This window comes from Adiantum capillus-veneris, chromosome 23 (genome assembly GCF_014529385.1).
Source record: "Adiantum capillus-veneris isolate H3 chromosome 23, ASM1452938v2, whole genome shotgun sequence".
Classification (NCBI taxonomy): Eukaryota; Viridiplantae; Streptophyta; class Polypodiopsida; order Polypodiales; family Pteridaceae; genus Adiantum; species Adiantum capillus-veneris.
The window spans coordinates 14289722-14310504 of record NC_140953.1 but is presented as its reverse complement, the minus strand read 5'-3'; positions in this window follow the sequence as shown (position 1 = coordinate 14310504).

Below are 20783 nucleotides of genomic sequence, written 5' to 3'. Positions count from 1 at the left end.
AGAAGGGGGGAGTGTTTGCTGACATCCATCATTCACTTATTTCCCTCTTACCCTTCTTTCCCTGACCCTTGAGCTTTCCGATTTTAGGGATTGTATATATATAGATATATAGTAATTAACCGCCCTAGTTTAAACAAAAAATTAAAAAATAGTAAAGAGCAAGAGCCATTAGCTAACGAATGTGCACAATACTAGTCAAAATCATTGACCCGGACCTACACATGTCACATCCGACACTGAAATAGAAACCTATGTTATCAAACACCTTGATTCTCATCACTTGGAGGGTAGGTAGGATTAGTACAATAGGAGTGTTTTTGTTTAGAGTTTACTGATTAGCAATGTTCTTTTTTCCTACTGATGTGCCTCTGGAAGGTGGATGTTTGGTGGTGACTATTGTGCAGTTTGTGACTACATAAGGATGCCTTCGAAGGACAACGATAATGGATGTTTACATGTTACAACGGATATTCTCCATTATATCAGGTGTACTACTTCCTTTTGTCTATGCTTTCCACAGTTACATGTTTGCATCTTGTCATTTGAGTTTCTAACAATGCATAAAATTTATGAAGTGTGATATTGCCAATTTAGATGCTATAATTTTTTCAAACTTCTAGTACCTTGTTCTTCTCTTTTAGTTTGGTCTATAGATGGCTTTAAGTAGGTATCAGGACCTTATGCTAAACTAGGCCACTTAATTGCTGATTTTAATTCATAAATAGTCTATTAATTGTAGTAACTTTAGTAATGTTTTAGGCTATGAGGATATAGTTCTCTCTAGCTTATTCCACCTAAGTGTGACTTGTGTTGTGGAAGTCCATGTGTTAAGCTGGTATTTTAGACCTCGAGTCTCCCGACTAGTTTATGCTCAAGCTGGTATTTGAGACCTCAAGTCTCCCAACTGCTGGTATTTGAGACATCAAGTCCTCCAACTACTTGTAGCAATTATGACAACAACAAAAACAACAAAAAAACAAAAAAAAACAAAAAAGAGAGAAAGGAAACAATAGCACAAACTTCCTTGTATTTTATGTTGATCACACTTAGGTGGTATAAGTGACAAGATCACTAGTCTTTAGACTCCGACGAGCATTCTCAGCTTAACTACTCTTTAGTCGACATTTTGTAATTAACGTTGGACAATCTAGTACTTACTTTAGCCCTAAATCTTGTGTACTTCTCTTAGAGACAACCTAATAGACCTTAATTCAATTGCATTTTATTCAGGTACTATGCTTGTTTCTAGTTGGCAATGTTAGAATTCATTTTTTTTTTTTGCATTTCCTAGAATATCATGTATGCATCTCACTTATTGCACGCCTGCACAATTTCCTTTGAGCTTTCACAATGTTGTTTTTCTTCTACTACAAGTATTCCTATTGTGGATCTTGATGCTGCACTGTTATATTCCGAGGACAGAATCTACATCAAGAAGGGGGGCATGTTACCACCAAACGACCACCTTTTATGTAGCCATGAGTCGGGCTTGTCGGGCCCATTAGTAGTGTATAATGATATTGTCCGAGCTTTAGGAATGGTTAAGAGTGATTTCCAATGAGAGGCGCACTCTAAAACTGGAACCTATAATGTTTGGGTAAGATTTTCCAAGTGTGGGTGCCCAAATTTGAACGGGCAAGCCCATATCAAAGTCAATCTAAACCTAAAATACCTCATTCTCTCATTTGTGCAATGCAAAAAGAGTGCTCTTGCTCCATCTCCTTCTCTGTCTCCTTTGTGTGCTAGTGTGTGTGTGTGTGTGTGTGTGTGTGTGTGTGTGTGTGTGTGTGTGTGTGTGTGTGTGTGTGTGTGTGTGTGTGTGTGTGTGTGTGCTTGAGAGAGAGAGAGAGTGATTGAGCATTGCGGTGGAACGATGGTGGCGAGGCGGTTGAGCACGGCGCAGTCGTGGCTCGCTCTTCTTTGTGGCAAGGAATCCTCCACGACAGTAAGCGTAGAGTGGTGAGTGACACACCATTGTCATCTTTGAGCTTACTAGTTTAGGCTAGTTTCATGCTTGGAGCCATCTGTGGCTCGCACACAATGTTAGGCAAGTCCCTTGCTTTGATACGTGTAGAAAAATCCCACGAGTACCTATGATTCTATATCCTCGTATCCACTTCAACAGTCGACACCATCTCATCAGTTATGTTGTAGGCCTCTCATCAGTTATGTTGTAGGCCTTTGATCCTCGTATCCACTTCAACAGTCGACACCACATTTCAAAATGTGTGTAGAAATTGCTCCTTAAAACCAACCCAATCCTGCTTATCTGCAGCTTTCAAACCATCAAACCAGGATTTTGCTTTACCTCCACAAGATCGAGAGGGGAAATGGGGAAAAAGCCCATCACACACACAGATAGCTCAAGGCATACACTGTTAAGTATGGAGCCTGATTTACCCTTGTAATTTTCTGTGGTAAAAGCGCACATTTGTAAGGCCCCCATTATGAGGAGAAGCCATCGTGCGTGAAGGAAAATCACTTGCTGGAAACCAAAATTTTCACAGCTAAAAATTAGGGGCAACTTTAGGGAATATTCCTTTTCGCTGAAATATTATGGCCGGATGGCGGCCGGAAAGCGGTCGAAAAACAACCGGTCGGTTGGCCGGTGGCCGGTAGTCAATTGCCGGTGGCCGGTGGTCAGAAGTCAATGGCCGGTGTGGCCGGTGTGGCCGGTGGCCGAATTCAAAAGCGGACTTGTCTTCTCAAGGGCGGCCACACATGGGCGGATTGGAGGGTCCGATTTGGACTTATCTACACAAGGGAGACTACACATGGCTGCCTCTCATGAGAGAGGGCAGCCCTTTTGGCCTATAAAAGGAGGCCATTTCGACACACATTTGATAGTGTGTGAAGTTGATGCAACAAGGTGAGTGTGAGATGGTGAGAGTGAAGCAAGCCGGGAGCTCTATTAAGGGTATAATCCCTTTGTAAATTACTTCTTGTTTTGAAGTACTAAAGACATTGAGTGGCTGCTTTTCCGTGGACGTAGCCCACATTGGGTGAACCACGTATATCGTGTGTACTCTCTCTCTCTCTCTCTCTCTACTCTATAATCTCTTGTGTGTGAAATCTATCTCTCTCTATCAAGTAATCTACTCAAATATCTATTTAGCTACGTCTTATTTCCTAACATACACAGCACGCCTGCCCACTTGAAAACCACCCCCAACCAACACAATCACTAAGACCACATGCGCACATGCACTCACACAGACGCACCCAAGCCCACATAGAGCAAAACACAACCGACACCCATACAAGATGCACCAAGGATCAACGCCCTTCACACAAAACACCACACACTTTCTCTCCCTATTATCATACACACCATTGGGGAGCAACACTGCCGACACTTAGCCAAACCCACTTGCAACACAATAGAGAAGAAAGGGGAAGGAGAACTTGGCAGGACGTGATCGTACGCTTCAAAATGGGGGGCGTTTCTTCATTCAAAAACAAAAAATCAATACCACCATGGTCACAAACCGATGTGTACAAAAATCACACACGAGGGCAAGCTCTCTCTAGCTCGCCCACCAAGATTTCCATTGCGTCTTTCTTCACTCTCTCTCTCTCTCTCTCTCTCTCTCTCTCTCTCTCTCTCTCTCTCTCTCTCTCTCTCTCTCTCTCTCTCTCTCTCTCTCTCTCTCTCTCTCTCTCCCCTTTGCTAGACTTGCAAGAGCAAAAACCCCCTTCGGCTCGCCTCACCCTCGACCAAGAAAACGAAGCCGAAGATCAAGAAGCTTCCCTCCTCTTGGCCTCCACCCTCCTTGTTACATGCCATGCACTTAATTCCATCATCCTTAAGCACTTCCATACCATCCAGCTCATAGGGTCTACCATCACCTCTTGGAGATCAACCACATGTACCTGCTTTTCAAGATTCTCCTCATCTAGTGGTGGACAAAGCACAGAGCCACCTCTAACTTGTAACCTGGCTAAATCCTTCTCAACAAGTACTTGTGATTCTTTATCCAGGTTGATCATTGGGTCATCAAACCCCTAGTCAGCTTCATTTTCCATGCATTCTTGACCAAAGGAACATGTATCTAGGGCACCTCTCATGCAATCCACAAGCAATTGTAGTTGCTCTTCCCTTTGGCTAGCATCCAATACCTCTTGCCTGCCATCTTCTTCAACCTGTTTTTCTTCCTCAGCCACTAAATCTCTCTCTTTCTTGGGAATCCCATGTACCTATTGTTCAATCAAAGCACCTTTAACAACTACCTTGACAAGTATCATCATTAGCGTTGTGCTACATAGCACCCTCACTTGCATGTCTTCATTCTCAAGCTCCGACACTCTTCCCTTGTCTTCATTCATGGTGGCAACCACTACATCTTCATGCTTATAACAAGGTAACTTTACCTTTACCAGTACCGACGCTTTGAATTTTGTCTCCCAACTTGTGTCTCTATCCTCCTCCCTCATTTCCCAAAAACTTGACCTCGTAGGCTCATCACCTTCACCATATGCCAATTCAGCATCAGCATCATCATCCTCTAGCTCCTCTACAAAAACTCGACCATCTTTGTTCCCACTTTCACCATCCAACCCCAAGATCTTGGCACCTACAACTTGGCCACGATATATTATCCTTTCTCATAGGTACTCCAAAAGAATAGGATTTACCTCTTCAAGCTGCATTAGATGCTTGGCATCTTCTACTTTCTTCGCATTTAGGCTTCCTTCAACAAAAGGCTCATATTCTTGACGAGCTCCTCCACAATCGGCATAGACAACTCACAAATAGGAAACTCCAAAAAAGGAGCATAATTGATCAAAGGCCTTACGCTAGCAGGCTCCACACTTTGCATACTTGGCATCATCCAGGATTGGTCCAAAGAACATCATGCTGCTGCCATAGGTTCATAGTTTGTAGGATTTAACAAGCCTAACTCCAGCTTTCTTTTCATTTCCTGATCTTTACCTTGGCAACTTTGCACCCTCGGAATAAGTCTTTGGCTCTTCATTATCCATATTATCTTGAACTCAAGAAAACAAGAAAGCTAGGAGTTTCTCTAGCTTGGAAACCTCTGCATTGACCACTTGGGTGGCAACAATCCGATCACTCCAACAAGCTTCAAACTTATCTACAAAAGCGTCCAAATTTTCACCCAAGTCTTGTCCAAGGCCTTTGATCCTCATAACCAATTCAACAGTCGACACCACCCTATGAAACCTGTGTAGATATTGCTCTTGAAAACAAACCCAATCCTGCTTAGCTTCAGCTTTCAAACCATCAAACCAGGCTTTTGCTTTACCTCCACAAGATGGAGAGGGGGAACGGGGAAAGCTCAGGTCATACATAGCACCCCTGCGCACTTGAAAACCACCTCCAAAAAACAACACAATCACCAAGACCACATGTGCGCAAGCGCTCACACAGACTCACCCGAGCCCACACAAAGCATAACACAACCGATACCCATACAAAATGTACCAACAATCACCGCCCTTCGCACACAACACCACACACTTTCTCTCTCTCTCTTTGCACACACATTGTCGGGGGGCAACATTGCTAACACTTACCCGAACCCACTTGCAACAGAGAAGAGAAGAAAGGGGAACGGGAGCTTGGAACAATGTGGTCATAAGCTTGAAAATGAGGGGACTTTCTTCATTCCAAAACCAAAAACCAATACCACCATGGCCGTAAACTAATGCGTACAAAAAACACACGCGAGGGCAAGCTCTCTCCAACTCCCCAAACCAAGATTTCCATGGCGGATCTTCACATGGAGCTCTCTCTCTCTCTCTCTCTCTCTCTCTCTCTCTCTCTCTCTCTCTCTCTCTCTCGCTCTCTCTCTCTCTCTCTCTCTTTGCTAGACTTGCAAGAGCAGAAACCCCCTTCCGTTTGCTTCACCCTCAACCAAGAAAATGAGGCCAAAGATCAAGAAGCTTCCCTCCTCTTGGATGCCACCCTCCTTGTTACATGCCACGCACTTAATTCTAGCATCCTTAAGCACTTCGATACCATCCAGCTCATAGGGTTCTAGCACCACCTCTTGGAGATCAAACACATGTACGTGCTTTTCAAGCTTCTTCTCATCTAGTGGTAGACAAAGCACAAAGCCACCTATAACTTGTAACCTGGCTAAAACCTTCTCAACAAGTACTTGTGATTCTTTATTCAGGTCGATCATTGGGTTATCAAACCCCTAGTCAGCTTCATTTTCCATGCACTTTTGACCAAAGGAACATGTATCTAGGTCACCTCTCATGCAATCCACAATCAATTGTAGTTACTCTTCCCTTTGGTTAGCATCCAATACCTCTTGCATCCCATCTTCTTCAACATGTTCTTCTTCCTCAGCCACTACAGCTCTCTCTTTCTTGGGAATTCCATGTACCTGTTGTACAATCAAAGCACCTTTCACAACTACCTTGACAAGCATGATCATTAGCATTGTGCTACATAGCACCCTCACTTGCATGTCTTCGTTCTCAAGCTTCGACACTCTTCCCTTATCTTCATTCATAGTGGCAACCACTACATCTTCATGCTTATAACAAGGTAACTTTACCTTTACCAGTACCGACTCTTTGAATTTTGTCTCCCAGCTTGTGTCTCTATCCTCCTCCCTCATTTCCCAAAACTTGAGCTCGTAGTCTCATCACCTTCACCATATGCCAATTCAGCATCAGCATCATCATCCTCTAGGTCCTCTACAAAAACTCGACCATCTTCGTGCCCACTTTCACCATCCAACCCCAAGATCTTGGTACCTACAACTTGGCCACAATCTATTATCCTTTTGCACAGGTACTCCAGAAGAATAGGATTTACCTCTTCAAGCTGCATTAGACGCTTGGCATCTGCTACTTCCTTCGCATAAAGGCTTCCTTCAACAAAAGGCTCATGTTCTTGACGAGATCCTCCACAATTGGCATAGACAACTCACAAATAGGCAACTCCAAAGGAACAAATATTATCAAAGGCCTTACACTAGCAGGCTCCACACTTTGCATACTTGGCATAATCCAGGCTTGATCCAAAGAACATCCTGTTGTTGTTGCTATAGGTGCATAGTTTGTAGCCTTTAACAAGCCTAAATCCATCTTTCTTTTCATTTCCTACTCTTTACCTTGGCAACTTTGCACCCTTGGCATAAGTCTTTGGCTCTTCATTATCCATATTATCTTGAACTCAAGAAAAGAATAAAGCTAGGAGTTTCTCCAGCTTGAAACCCTCTGCATTAACCACTTGGGTGGCAACAATCCGATCACTCCAACAAGCTTTGATCTTATCTACAAAAGCATCCAAATTTTCACCCACATCTTGTCGTAGGCCTTTGATCCTCATAACCAATTCAACAGTCGACACCACCCTTCGAAACCTGTGTAAATATTGCTCTTGAAAACAAACCCAATCCTACTTATCTGTTAAGTATGGAGCCTGATTTACCCTTGTAATTTTGTGTGGTAAAAGCGCACATTTGTAAGGGCCCCATTATGAGGCGAAGCCATCGTGCGAAAAGGAAAATCACTCACCGGAAACCAAAATTTTCACGGACAAAAATCAGGGACAACTTTAGAGGCCTCGAGGGCGGAGGCCCCCGAGACTTTTTTTTTCGTCGGAAAATTCCTTTTTGCCGGAATATTATGGCCGGACGGCGGCCAAAAAGTGGTCGGAAAACAACCGGTTGGTTGGCCGGTGGCCGGTAGTCAATGGCCGATGGTCGGTGGTCGAAAGTCAATGGCCGGTGGCCGGTGGTCGGAAGTCAATGGCCGGTGGCCGGTGGCCGAATTCAAAAGCGGACTTGTCTTCTCAAGGGCGGCCACACATGGGCGGATTGGAGGGTCCGATTTGGACTTATTCACACAAGGGCGGCTACACATGGCTGTCTCTCATAAGAGAGGGCAGCCCTTGTGGCCTATAAAAGGAGGCCATTTCTACACACATTTCATAGTGTGAAGTTGATGCAACAAGGTGTGTGAAGTTGATGCAACAAGGTGTGAATTTGATGCAACAAGGTGTGTGTGAGGTGGTGAGAGTGAAGCAAGGCGGGAGCTCTATCAAGGGTTTAATCCCTTTGTAAACTACTTCTTCTTTTGAAGTGCTAAAGCCATTGAGTGGCTGCTTTCCCGTGGACGTAGCCCACATTGGGTGAACCACGTATATCGTGTGTACTCTCTCTGTCTCTCTACTCTATAATCTCTTGTGTGTGAAATCTATCTCTCTCCATTAAGTAATCTACTCAAAAATCTATTTAGCTACGTCTTATTTTCTTACAACTGGTATCAAAGCAAGGTTTGCTCGTAGCTAAATTATCTCAAGGAAAGGATTCCTTGAATTGAGTGGGAGTTATGGCGGAGGAAGGGAAGCTCAAGATTGAGAAGTTCAACGGCAAAAACGACCAACATTGGAAGATGCAGATTGAAGAGTATCTCTACCAGAAGGACCTCTATTTGCCACTAAGAGGTCTTGCGAAGAAGCCCGCAACAATGGCAGATGAAGCATGGATTGTCCTTGATCAAAAGGCACTGGGAACAATCCGGTTAAGCTTGGCGTCAACGGTGGCCTTCAATGTTTCGGAGATGAAGACCACGGAGGACTTGATGAAGTCACTTGACGACTTCTACGAGAAACCATCGGCATCCAATAAGGTATTTCTATGAAGCACTTGTTCAATCTAAAGATGGCAGAGAATGGTTCAGTTGCAGAACACCTAAATGACTTTAACACAAACATAAGTCAACTTCGATCAGTGAAAATCAATTTCGATGACGAAGTGCGAGCTCTCCTTATACTATCATCTCTACCGGATAGTTGGGACAGCCTTGTGATGGCTGTAAGTAATTCTATCTATGGCACAAATACTCTTAAGTTTGATGATGTTGTGGGTGTTCTCCTAAGAGAGGAAATGCGAAGGAGAAGCACAGGAGAATCATCAAGTGCTGCACTATCAGTGGAAACAAGAGGAAGCCCTAAGGAGAGGTTCAAAAACCAAAAGGTTCGTGATCGCTCAATGCGGAGCAAGTCACGCACAAAGTCAGTTCTTGAATGTTGGAACTGCGGCAAGAATGGCCACGTCAAGAAGGATTGCTGGTCCAAGAAGAAGAAGGAGACAGAGTCTCAAGACAACAAGCCAACATCGGAGGTCAATGTGGCAGGTAAAGTAGAGCAAGATGCTCTAATTCTCTCATTAGACAATGTGTCTAATTTCTGGATAGTAGATTCTGGGGCTTCATTCCATGCGACACCACACAAGAAACATTTCCAAGACTACACCAAAGGTAATTTTGGGTATGTATACTTGGGAGATGATGAAGCTTGTGAGATTTTCGGCAAAGGTAGAGTTTCTGTCAAAACTGCTAACGGAAATGAATGGAATCTTAAAGATGTTAGGCATGTTCCTTCTCTTCGCAAAAATTTGATCTCTACAGGACAATTGGACGATGAAGGTCACAACATTGCATTCGGAAACAAACGGTGGAAGATCTTAAAGGGATCTTTGGTGGTTGCCAAGGGATAAAAAGTCGATACACTTTACTTGTGTACTGTTAGCACGCAACCTTCAGCTTGTGCAGCAACTATAGAAGTTGACAGTGCGGTGTGGCACTACCGACTTTGGCATATGAGTGCCAAAGGAATGCAAATCCTTCAAACAAAGAAGCTTCTACCAGGTTTGAAAGAAGTGGACTTAGAGTTCTGTGAAGATTGTGTTTATGGTAAACAAAAGAGGGTAAAATTTCAAAAATTGGGAAATGAAAGAAAAAATAAAAAACTTGAGTTGGTTCATTCTGATGTTTGGGGTCCCGCAAGTACACCATCACTTGGTGGCTCATTGTACTATGTAACATTCATAGACGATGTGACTAGAAAAACATGGGTTTATGTCATGAAGAATAAATCCGATGTATTTTCCATATTTCAAAGGTGGAAAGCCTTTGTGGAGAATGAAACAGGTACCAAGGTTAAATGCCTCAGATCCGACAATGGAGGTGAATATTGCAGCCAAGCTTTTGAAAGATTTTGTGCTAGCAATGGCATTCGGAGGCAAAGGACAACCCCAAGGACACCTCAACAAAATGGGATTTCGGAAAGGATGAACAGGACAATCATGGAACGAGCACGAAGCATGCGGCTACATGCAGGCCTACCGCTTGAGCTTTGGGCAGAAGCTGTAAGTACGTCTGTGTACTTAATCAATCGGTCACCCTCAACGACATTGGATGGGGGAGTTCCAGAAGAGGCATGGACAGGTAAACCGGTGAATTATGCATTTCTCAAGGTGTTTGGGTGTGAGGCATTCATGCACATAGATAGAAGCGTAAGATCAAAGCTAGATGCAAAGTCCAAAAAGTGTTTCTTCATTGGCTATGGAGAAGGAGACTTTGGGTATCGCCTATGGAATCCTGAAGATGGTAAAATCTTAAGGAGTAGGGATGTAATTTTTAACGAACAAAATATGTACAAAGATTACTTGGAAAGAAAACAAACAAAAGAAACAGGTGATGAGTACATGGAGCTTGAGGACAGTGAAGACTCAAGGACTGCAAATGGTGACAATGTGCAACAACGTCAACCAAATGAGGAGCTTCAACCTATTCCCCGAAGATCTACAAGATCAAATAGACCTCCAGAAACGTTTGTTCCTTCCTTCAACCATCTCTTGATCTCAGATTCTGAAGAGCCGGAATCATACGAAGAAGCTATGCAACATGAATCCAAAGAAGAATGGACGAAGAGCATGCAAGTGGAGATGGACTCACTACATCGCAACCAAACATGGGAGTTGGTTGAGTTGCCTAAAGGTAAGCGGGCACTTCAAAACAAATGGATGTACAAGCTGAAGGAAGAAGAAGGTGGGAAGAAAAGGTACAAGTCTAGGCTTGTGGTAAAAGGTTTTTCTCAAAAGAAAGGTATTGACTTCAATGAAATATTTTCTCCTGTTGTAAAAATGAACTCAATTAGGCTTTTCTTAAGCCTTGTGGCTGCTCATGATCTAAATCTCGAGCAAATGGATGTAAATACGGCATTCCCTCACGGTGATTTAGAGGAGGAAATCTACATGCTTCAACCAAAGGGGTATGAAGTAAAAGGTAAGGAGAAAATGGTTTGCAGATTAAAGAAGAGCTTGTATGGTTTAAAGCAAGCATCACGACAATGGTACTTGAAGTTTGATTGATGGATGTTGGATCATGGACTCACAAGATGCAACTCGGATCACTGCGTCTACACGAAGAATTTGGGAGATGGGAAATTCACCATCCTAATGTTGTATGTTGATGACATGTTGATTGCAAGTGCTAACATGCAGGACATCAAAGACCTAAAAGAGGAGCTGTCCAAATCTTTTTCAATGAAAGATTTAGGTGCTGCAAAGAGGATACTTGGTATGAAAATATCAAGGGACAGGACGAAGAAGACAATAAATCTATCTCAAGAAGATTACATCAAGAAGGTACTAGAAAGGTTTGCAATGCAAAATGAAAAACCAGTTTCTACACCTTTGGCTGGTCATTTTAAACTAACGAAGGATATGTGTCCAAAGACACAAGAGGAGATAGCCTATATGTCTAAAGTTCCATGCTGCAGCGGTAGGTTCTCTAATGTATGCTATGGTCTGGACAAGGCCAGACATTGCACATGCAGTGGGAGTTGTGAGTAGGTTCATGGATAACCCAGGTAAAGAGCATTGGCAAGCTGTGAAGTGGATACTTAGGTATCTAAAAGGGACAACAACAAATGCTTTGTATTTTGGAGGAACTGATATTTTTCTAGAAGGGTATGCTGATGCAGATAAGGCAGATGACAAAGATACTCGAAGGAGCACTACTGGCTATGTGTTCACGGTTGGAGTGATGGGGGCTTTTCGCAAGCCAAGCTCCCATACCCCTCTTCTCTCGTCCCCACCCCATGAAAACCCCCTCTTAGGGAGGGAGTGATAAAAGACATTGGAAAAAGTAAGAAAAAAATAAAGTATGATTATGTAAATATATGAGAAAGGTAAAATAGGCCACCTCATGCCTGCAGGAGAGAAAGGTTTCACCCATGTGGAACACTTAGTCCTAGCTCTTAGATTTGCAACTACAAAGTTTAGGTCATATTTGTTGCCTAAGCAATTTGTAATTCTAACCACGGATGAAATATTTCCCTATGTTGTACAACACATAGATTTGTCTGCTAGAATTACTAAATGGCTAGTTCGTCTGCAAGAGTTTGACTACACGGTACAGGTAGAAAGCACGACAAGGGCAAGTTTGGGGGGACTCATGACCTACCAAGTCTTTGAAAGGAAGGAGAAGCAATCTAAGGAAGGAGAAGTCCGATTACCTCCAGTACCACCGATGGTAGAAGGAGCATACTCTCTCTACTTTGATGGAGCCTACAAGCGAGCGTCCGACAAAGCAGCTGCAGGCATAGTGGTCTTTGATGACAAAGGGACAAAGGTATTTTCGTTGGGCCAATTGTTAGATTCACATTCTAACAATGAAGCTGAGTATGCAGCACTAACCAAGGGTCTACAATGGTGCGTCTCGCAAGGTGTACAACGCCTTAATGTATTTGGGGATGCTCTACTTCTGGTAAGGAAAGTAAATGGAGCATGGACATGCAAGAATCCTAGTTTAAGGACTCACTTAAGTGGTGTAAAAACCTTGTTGGGTAAGTTTGAAGAAGTTCAAATACACCATATCCCAAGGGCTCAAAACCAAGAAGCAGATGCCCTAGCAAGTGAAAGACTACAGGAAGTGGTGGTTGGAGCAATAAAACTAAAGCTCCCTCTATTTCAAGGAAGTGATGCCTTACCTCACATCATGCATTTTTTGGAAACAGGGGAATGCCCATCAGATTTAACAAAGGGACAGAAGCAATGGCTGACGCGGAAGGCCACAAGGTATCGACTCATCAATGATGGTTTGTACTGTAAGCGTAAAAACCAAATACTCAGGAAGGTCCCTCTCTCTCAGGAAATCACGGGAGTAATTGCTAGCTGTCACGATGGGGTTTGTGGTGGTCACTTTGCCTTAGACATAACAAGTAGGAAAATCTTGCAGGCATGCTTCATATGGCCTAGCCTCAACCGTGATGTACACCACTGGTGCAAAACATGTAAGTTGTGTCAAAAGGCCGGCACTAGGTCACTTATGCCTGAACCACAGACACCTATTCTCTCATATGGCCCATTTGAAAAATGGGGTATCGATGCCATTGGGCCATTACCTAGGGCCAACTCAGGAAAATTCTACATTATCATGGGGGTGAACTACATGACTAGATGGGCAGAGGCTACAGCCACCACTAGAATCACACCGGTAGAGGTAGCTAAATTTATCTACGAGCACATATGCTGTAGGTTTGGCACACCTTTAGAGATCATCTCTGATAGAGGGCCAGGTTTCAGAGCAGACTTGGTAGGAGAATTAATGCAGAAACTGGGCATTACAAGGAGGCACTCTTCACCATATTACCCTCAATGTAATGGCCTAGTTGAAAAGGTAAATGGAATGGTTTCTAAAATTATTACCAAGCAGGTAAACAATCATCCTGGAGACTGGGATAAGTATCTACTACCAGCTTTATGGGCCTACAGAACTTCATTTCGTACATCCTTGGGATTCACACCGCATCATCTAGTATTTGGTAAGGAAGCAATCTTGCCCATTGAAGTGCAACTACAAAGTCTCAGAGTAATGGCAAGCGAGCTTCAACAGCCCAACATGCATTTGAGAGATCACATCATCAACTTGGAAAGACTGCAGCTGGACAGAGAAGAAGCAATAAATTATTATGCAGCACAAGCAGAGCATAGACGGCTTAGCTTTAACGAGCATCTCTGGAAAAAAGTATTGAAGAAAGGAATGTTGGTGCTCCGCTACGACAATCGCTTCGACACGCGCAAGGATAAGAAACTCCTACTCGATGGGAAGGTCCTTTCATCATCAGGAAAAAGTATGCCAATGGAAGCTACCAGCTTATGGAGGCTGATGGAAAACTTCATAAAACCAGGGTAAATGGTTGGCGACTTAAACCTTATTTTCTTCGATTTGACCAGGCTCCACCTATTGACATTCCAGATGAGGACACACCATCAGCCGCCACCTCCGACGATAATGATCAAACAGATGAGCTAGAGACATGAATGCCTCTAGCCAAAAGGGGAGGGCTAATGATGGGGGCTTTTCACAAGCCAAGCTCCCATACCCCTCTTCTCTCGTCCCCACCCCATGAAAACCCCCTCTTAGGGAGGGAGTGATAAAAGACATTGGAAAAAGTAAGAAAAAAATAAAGTATGATTATGTAAATATATGAGAAAGGTAAAATAGGCCACCTCATGCCTGCGGGGCAGCCCATCCCCACCTTGCCTCCTTTTTTCTTCACTGTTGCCCCGCCGTGTGTCCCTTTTCCTCTCCTCCACTCAAAAGGTCAACCCCCTCTCTCTTCCCCTTGTCCTTTCTCCTTTCTCTCTCCCCTCAAGCTACCCCACCTCTCACCAATAATGCATTATAACTCACCAATAATGCACCCTAACTCACATGCAACTTACCCTATCTTCCAAAATAGTATACCCCACCCCCTCTTTCTCTCTCCTATCATATCCCATGACCCAAATACCCCCCTCTCTCTCTAAAGGGCGCCATGTCTCTTGTCTTGTAGCTAAATAACCTCCCCCACACTCACACACACTCAGTTTCACTGAAAAAGGTGCCCACAGACCCATCCCCACCCGGTGGTTACCTGATTTTTCTTGTGTTCACACACATCTGCACACAGATTCACCTCTGAACACACTCCCCTCTCTCCCCTCTTGTAATTACTTTATTCTCCATGTCACCTCTCACTTTTTTTCATCAACCCACCTCTCTCTCTTAGTCTCTCTCTCATGAGACTGCTGTTCTGGCACATATACACACAGCCAGACAAGTGGGGCCCACAGTCACATGGCCTATGTAGATAATGATTTCTTCATTTCTAAATTCTAGAATTTCTCCCCCTCCTCCCCTATATAAAGAGGGGTCCCCATCACACTAAGGACACACACAACATCACCAAAGAACACACTATGCACTGTGTGTGCCTAGTGCACACACACACACCCACACCATCACCATCACCGCAATCACCATGCTTGTCTTGAGCATGACCTCTACACCCTTGGCTATGGAAGATGAAGGGCAACTAAATGAAGGATGATGGCCATAATCCTCGTGCGAGTCTTCGCCATCAACTCCCACCTATCCGCCATGTGCTCTACCACTCCCTCCCTTCTCATTCCCAGTGGATATACATAGGCCAAGTGCCAAGAAGAAGAAGGAGAAGGTCGAAACCATGTCCGCAACCTACAACCAACCCACAACAACAAAATGGAAGGAGCTCTACACAATAGAGAATCAACACTATTCTACTTTGAGAATCGGGTAACTCAAGTCACCGAGGTAATTATCACAGTCAGTTTTCAAGTCGCACATGATGCTGCAGCACAGATAACGGAAGCATTGGCTCACACTCTCACTAGAGAAACTAGGGATCTATTGAGTTTGTTTCAGGAAAGAACACCACCCTCTCCCACAAGCTTGGACAGTGACTAAGCACCTCTAAGCTTCACATGAATCAGTACAACCTACCTCAAGACAGATCACACATACCAACACGTGTACGCTCAATCAAGGTAATACTGGATTTGAAGGCTCACTACCAACACGTCATTGACACCATGCCGGGTGGGGAGTAATTTTTTGAGGTTCTGGCATCATATCAACCATTTGTCCTACCTTTGGTACAAGGCAATGTACCGTTTGAAGTTTTAATCTATGTCCTAGTATAAGAGGGTATACACGCCTCCTTGTAAAGAAGAAAAAAACTTTTGCAAGTTAAGCAGTGTGTCTTTCTAGCTCTCTCTCAGTAATCATGGCAAGTGTAGCATTTCCAACATTTAAAGGAAAGAAGGGGGAGGATTTGGTAATAGACTTCCTAGATGACTTTGAAGTAGCATGTGTAGTGAGCAACAAAGATACGGATGAATCCCGGGTTAAAATCTTTAAGCATCTCATGAAGCTAGAAGCTAGATCATGGTACAATGCACTTCCACAAGCAACCAAGGATGACTGGGAACCCTTAAAAACCGCTTTTAAGAGGCGCTTTGGGGGAGGTACCACTTCAGAAAAGTTGTGGGACAAGTTGAGAGACTTGAAGCAGGAGGGTCTTTTAGAATATGCCACCTATGAGTCCAAATTTGTGGATTTGTGGGAACGGTGGGTTGAGTCACTGGCTAGGGGGGAAGCTGCACCCGATTTCCTAAAAAAATATCGGTTCACGCATGGCTTATGGCCGCTTCTCAAGGAGAAGGTGAAAGGTAGATTCTCGGCTACGTACGAGTTAGCCGTTGACATTGCTCGCCTTAAGGACAAGAAGCTGCGAATGAAAGCCAAAGAAACCGAGTCAACAGAAACAGCAACATCACGTCGACCAGCAACTACGACAACCACCATTCCACCACCACCACCGGCTCTTGGGGTAAGAGATGACCAACAAGATATGTTGGCCCATATTACTGACCAACTGCAGAATTTGTCTGTCCACTTAATACAACAAGGGAGGAGTCAAGAAAGAGATCAAGACCCTGGAAGAGCACGACGACAAAACAGGGAGTATCATTGCTACAACTGCGGAGAAGACGGTCACAGTATGTACTACTGTCCCAAACCACGACAAAACTATAATAGAGGAGGTAGGAGGAACCAATTGTCACCCCCTAGAGAAAGAACACCCCCACCCCGAGCACCAACCCCACCACACAAATTCTACGTCCACCCCAAACACCATTACAAGCATCCATTCCACCTCTTCCACTAGCCCCACCACCTGATCGCCCTGTAAACATCATAAGGCTAGAAGAGAAAGGAAAAGCCGTAGTAGTGGATCCACCCAGAGCAAAGGAGAGGGACAAGGGTAAGGAGAAGGTAACCTTTTTAGAACCACTTGAGGCCATGACTGTGAAAAGAGCTAGGAGGGAGAAGGCTACACAATCAGATGATGAGAGAAGCATGAGAGGAGAAACTAGCAAGAGTCCATCCAGGCCACGACGGAAATTGGGCATCACCGACTTCCAGCTAGGGGAAAGTTCTAAGCCCTATGATCTAACATTGGATGTGGCAGAGCAAGGACCGAAGATTACATGGCCACAACTGCTACATCTTGTACCTAAAGTAAGGCGACAATGGTCTAAAATGGTAAGTACAAGACGCTCCAAAACAAAGGTAGCCGGAGCAATTTCGGGATACAACATGGATGACATCCTTCCAATTGTCGACGTAAACATAAAAGGAAAGAGGGTTGAAAACACCTACATTGATGGAGGTGCACAAATCTGTGTAATGAGTGAAGCTATGATGCTTCAATTAGGGCTCGAGGTTGACAGGCCTTCTCCATGCAAGGCAAAGATGGCAAACAACGCAAAAGTAAAGTGTGTGGGTGTGGTAAGTGCCGTGAAAATCAAAGCTTTCAACATTGAGGTAGAGGTAGATGTTTTTGTAATGCCTACTAAGGGGGAGGGCTATCCACTAATTTTGGGAAGGCCTGGTTGATGGCCATGAAGGCAAAACAGGACTGGGGTACTGGCCTTCTACGCATGACCGGTAAGAAAGGGGAGACAATCTACTACGACATGAGGATTGGCAAGCAGAAGCAAATGAATCTAGAAACATCGGCAGATGAAACCACTAGCGAATCTTCCAGTTCTGAGGAGGAGACCACATCCACCGACGAAAGTGACAGTTCCATTGATGTGATGGGTATCATTATGAAGGATCCACAAAGGGTAAGCACAACTGGTGATCCATCACCAAAAGGGAAACGCAATGAAGAGGAGAGAAAATCACCTGGACTAGGAGGAAGTAGGTTGAAGGGTATGTTGTCTACGGAATTAACACTTGAGGAGAAAGATAGTTTTTTGAAAATGTTGATGGGATTTCCTAACCTGTTCATTGACAACTATGAAAGAATCACAGGCATTACAGTGGTGGAACATCATATTAAGCTGAAGGAAGGGATAAAACCAGTTATGCAAAAGCTACGACGATTGGGGGTCATACAAGAAAAGGCACTCTTGGCCAAGATAAGGAAACTGCTGGAGGTGGGATTCATCTATCCTGTAGAAAACTCAGAATGGGTGTCACCCGTAGTGGTGACGCCTAAAAAGAATGGTAAGTGGAGGGTCTGTGTTGACTACAAACCACTAAATGTAGCTACAAAGAGAGACCACTTTCCTCTCCCTTTCTTGGATGAAATTCTGAATGAAGTAGCGGGTTTTGAATGCTATACCGTCTGTGATGGTTATTCTGGATACTTTCAAATACGCATAGCCTTGGAAGATCAGCTAAAAACCACTTTTATCACGCCATGGGGTTGTTTTGCATACAGGGTTATGCCATTTGGTCTCACAAATGCACCTGCCACATTCCACAGATATGTCACATATGTTTTTCAACCGTTCTTTGGAACATCCATAAGAGTGTTCATTGATGATTTTTGTATATATAGCTCCCGTATTTCACATTTAGAAAAGGTAACTGAAGGTTTGGCCAGGTTGCAGAGCCTAGGTGGGCAATTAAATGTGGATAAATGCCACATTGGGGAGAGTAAAGTCATTCTACTAGGCCATGAAATTTCAGCAAAAGGTATCAACTCCGACCCAAGTAAGGTGTCCGCACTCATAGCCCTACCTTCACCAACGACCGCACGTCAACTGGTCTCTTTTCTACAGAAGGTGAGGTACTTAAGTAGATTCATACATCTACTATCACAACTTGTTCTACCACTGCAACAACTCACTCAAAGATCAACTTTCACTTGGGACGAGGAAAGAGAACATCACTACAACAAGGTAAAGGAGGTCTTAGCCACTCTGCCAACTATCTCACCACCTAAGTGGGATGAAAAATTCTATGTCACCTCAAGTGTTGGTGATGACTCATTGGGGGCTGTGCTACTCCAAAACGATACGACGACATCTTTCATGAGGCCAATCTACTTCTCTAGTCGAATGATGACAGCAGGAGAGAAAGGTTTCACCCATGTGGAACACTTAGTCCTAGCTCTTAGATTTGCAACTACAAAGTTTAGGTCATATTTGCTGCCTAAGAAATTTGTGATTCTAACCACGGATGAAATATTTCCCTATGTTGTACAACACATGGATGTGTCTGCTAGAATTACTAAATGGCTAGTTCGTCTGCAAGAGTTTGACTACACGGTACAGGTAGATTGCACGACAAGGGCAAGTTTGGGGGGACTCATGACCTACCAAGTCTTTGAAAGGAAGGAGAAGCAATCTAAGGAAGGAGAAGTACGATTACCTCCAGTACCACCGATGGTAGAGGGAGCATACTCTCTCTACTTTGATGGAGCCTACAAGCGAGCGTCCGACAAAGCAGCTGCAGACATAGTGGTCTTTGATGACAAAGGGACAAAGGTATTTTCATTGGGCCAATTGTTAGATTCACATTCTAACAATGAAGCTGAGTATGCAGCACTAACCAAGGGTCTACAATGGTGCATCTCGCAAGGTGTACAACGCCTTAATGTATTTGGGGATGCTCTACTTCTGGTAAGGCAAGTAAATGGAGCATGGACATGCAAGAATCCTAGTTTAAGGACTCACTTAAGTGGTGTAAAAACCTTGTTGGGTAAGTTTGAAGAAGTTCAAATACACCATATCCCAAGGGCTCAAAACCAAGAAGCAGATGCCCTAGCAAGTGAAAGACTACAGGAAGTGGTGGTTGGAGCAATAAAAGTAAACCTCCCTCTATTTCAAGGAAGTGATGCCTTGCCTCACATCATGCATTTTTTGGAAACAGGGGAATGCCCATCAGATTTAACAAAGGGACAGAAGCAATGGCTGACGCGGAAGGCCACAAGGTATCGACTCATCAATGACGGTTTGTACTGTAAGGGTAAGGACCAAATACTCAGGAAGGTCCCTCTCTCTCAGGAAATCACGAGAGTAATTGCTAGCTGTCACAACGGGGTTTGTGGTGGTCACTTTGCCCTAGACATAACAAGTAGGAAAATCTTGCAGGCAGGCTTCATATGGCCTAGCCTCAACCGTGGTGTACACCACTGGTGCAAAACATGTAAGTTGTGTCAAAAGGCCGGCACTAGGTCACTTATGTCTGAACCACAGACACCTATTCTCTCATATGGCCCATTTGAAAAATGGGGTATCGATGCCATTGGGCCATTACCTAGGGCCAACTCAGGAAAATTCTACATTATCATGGGGGTCGACTACATGACTAGATGGGCAGAGGCTACAGCCACCACTAGAATCACAGTGGTAGAGCTAGCTAAATTTATCTACAAGCACATATGTTGTAGGTTTGGCACACCTTTAGAGATCATCTCTGATAGAGGGCCAGGTTTCAGAGCAGACTTGGTAGGAGAATTAATGCAGAAACTGGGCATTACAAGGAGGCACTCTTCACCATATTACCCTCAATGTAATGGCCTAGTTGAAAAGGTAAATGGAATGGTTTCTAAAATTATTACCAAGCAGGTAAACAATCATCCTGGAGACTGGGATAAGTATCTACTACCAGCTTTATGGGCCTACAGAACTTCATTTCGTACATCCTTGGGATTCACACCGCATCATCTAGTATTTGGTAAGGAAGCAATCTTGCCCATTGAAGTGCAACTACAAAGTCTCAGAGTAATGGCAAGCGAGCTTCAACAGCCCAACATGCATTTGAGAGATCACATCATCAACTTGGAAAGACTGCAGCTGGACAGAGAAGAAGCAATAAATTATTATGCAGCACAAGCAGAGCAT